Genomic DNA, 2,880 nt, shown 5'->3' on the forward strand with positions numbered 1-2,880 from the left:
AACCTCATTGTAGCCTTGTGAGAGACTTTGAAGCAGAGGATCCTGCTAAGCCGTGCCTGGATTCCTGCACCACATTAACTGTGTGTAGTTTTAAGCTGCTCAACTTGGGGGTATTTTGTTACACAACAATTGGTAACTAATACACATAGTTAAGCCCACAGTTAGTGTGGGAGGGGACCATCCAAGGGTATCGATACAGCAAGATGAATTATCCATACATATTTGCAAACGATTTACCACAGACTGACTTTTTTCAGCCTCTTGGAGTCTGAGAAGAAATAATTTTCATTCCTTCGATGAGCAAGTACTAAGTACTGGGAACAAGGTAATGAACAAGACAGATGCGATATTCCTACCCTTAAGGAATTTACAGCTTGCAAGGGAGGGGTGGAGAAAAACATTAATTTGGCAGTTACTTCTTTAATTGTTTGTTTAAAGTTGGGATATGTGATTAGAACCAAAAACCAAAACTCATTGCCATCAAGTCGATTCCTACTCATAGTGACCCTATAGGACAGGGTAGAACTGCCTCCATAGGGTTTCCAAGGAGCAGCTAGTGGATTCGAATTACTGACCATTTGGTTAGCAGCCTGAGCTCTTAACCACTGCTCCACCAGGGCTCCGTGTGATAAGAAAGGAGAGTCTATATAAAAGAGGGATATAATTTAGTCTGGACTGGTCAAAGAAAACTTCTTTGAGGATGTGGCAGTTAACCTGAAAGCTAGGCAGAGGGGAAGGGGGGAAAGGGGGAAATTCTAGGCAAAGGGAAAGGCATTCTTAAAGGGAGGCTAGAGAAGTGGTCTGCAGCTATAGGACAAGCCCATATTTATGATCAAATTAAATCCTATTATGTGATAATGGTATTTCTGGTTATGGTTTGAAAAAGAGCTCCTTTAGAAACACGTGCTAAAATATTTGCGGATGACATGTGATGTCTGGAATCTGCTTCAAAACACTCCAGTGGTGAGGGTGGGGGTGGGCAGGAGTGAGTGGGGCTGTAAATGAGACAAGATTTTCTCGATCAGATGATGGGTACCTGGTGTTCACCATACTAGTCCCTCTCCTTTCGTAGATGTTTGAAAATTTCCATAATAAAGCTGTTTTAAAACTTATATCCTGACGACAAATCCTAAAGGCCATGTATATACATGTTTGAGAGGTCACAGCACATTTACCTCCTCCTGTTCAATTCTGGAAACCCTGGTGGCACAGTGGTTAGGAGCTACAGCTGCTCACCAAAAGGTCAGCAGTTTGAATCCACCAGGCGCTCCTTGGAAACCCTATGGGGCAGTTCTGCTCTGTCCTATAGGGTCACTGTGACTTGGAATCCACTTGATGGCAGTGGGTTTGTTGTTGTTCCATTCTAGATAGTGGAGGTTAAAAGATCTTTTGGGAAAGGGAATGGAATAAGTTTTGTGTTCTAGAAAATGTGAAGTTTTCTCAGCTCCAAATCATGTGGCTGACATGAGGTGGGGTGTTTGTGTAATCTTCCTTGCCTCCTGGCTGAAGTGGTATCTTGCATTATTTCTTATGCTCATTTTTCACTAGCAGAGATGCTTCTGTTTCATACATAGTGGAATCTTTTAACGTGGATCGTGGTAGAGTCAAAGTCAGCGGAAGGACCCTGTTCAAATATTAATTACTGAAATACTGGAAGAATTGCTCGCCTATCATATGGTTGGTGTTAGAGTGAGTTTGAGTTGGGAAAGAGGAAAATAGGGTGAAACAGATGGGAATCTCCCTTCAAAAAATTCTTGATTGGTTTACTGCAGCGATAATGTGTTCCTGGGGTTAAGTTTTCCTTTTATTCGTGTTATGCCGAGCTGGAGCAGACTAAAATTAACAGCAGGGAGGATAGATTTTATGAGTCAGGGATGCGCTTCAGGATTTTTTTTGGCGGGGACTGGGGCTGAAGAGACGATGCTTCACATTTACAACTGTTTCAGGATTCGCTTATTTGGGGGAACCGTGTTTTGTGACTCTGATTCAAGCCTTTCTAGAAAATACTTTCGTCATCAAACTGACTCTCTCCTGAACCCCTAACAGATGAAGATTTCTTCACGATGAGTTAGATATATGGAAATTGCATTTCCCTTCTCAAGCCTAGGTTAAATAAAAGGGAAAATTATGAAAGATTGCTTGTGGCAGCAAGGACTTTTGGCACTTGGGGATGAATTTGGTTATTTCAAAATGACGAGGACTCCGCCGTCAGTGCAAAACGAGAAAGGATCAAAGTCATGGCGAAAGAGGAGCCGGGCAGAAGCGTGTTCTCACACAGCTGAAAGGGCTTTGTTGTTGTTCCCTGAACCTTGGTAATTACCGGCATTTTCCTCTGCCCTGAAAAACGTTTGGCAAATAGCGAGGGGGTCCCCCGCTCCTTTTCTGTGTTCAAGGCTGCTTCTGGCCTTGTTGCAGGGAAACACCAATTCCCAGCAGTGCTCCCCAGGAGCAAATGGTTTGTTTTCTCTTCACCGAATCCAGTCTGGGGTCGGCTCTCAGCAGCAGAGCCTGGCATGGAAAAATCTATTTGGAGCAACTTGTCCCCTGGAGGGAAGAATGCAAGTCGAATGTGTGGCGGAGCCGCAGCCACCAGCCATGCCAGTCACACCCGCTGGCCGAGGCAGCCTTTCACACACAAACACACACACAGGGTCCAAGGCAAACACGAGTCCTGCTTGTGTGTCCATACAGACATGTACAACATGTACCCAACTATACCCATATATACCACACACACACACTGGACATACACACACTCCACATAACAATCATACCCACCCACACACCATGTACACACGCATACATACACAGCAACTACTCACCTACCACACAAGTCATATACACCACACACAGTCAACTACACACACATATTAGTCATAC

Source organism: Trichechus manatus, unplaced genomic scaffold (assembly GCF_000243295.1).
Source record: "Trichechus manatus latirostris isolate Lorelei unplaced genomic scaffold, TriManLat1.0 scaffold00092, whole genome shotgun sequence".
Taxonomy (NCBI): domain Eukaryota; kingdom Metazoa; phylum Chordata; class Mammalia; order Sirenia; family Trichechidae; genus Trichechus; species Trichechus manatus.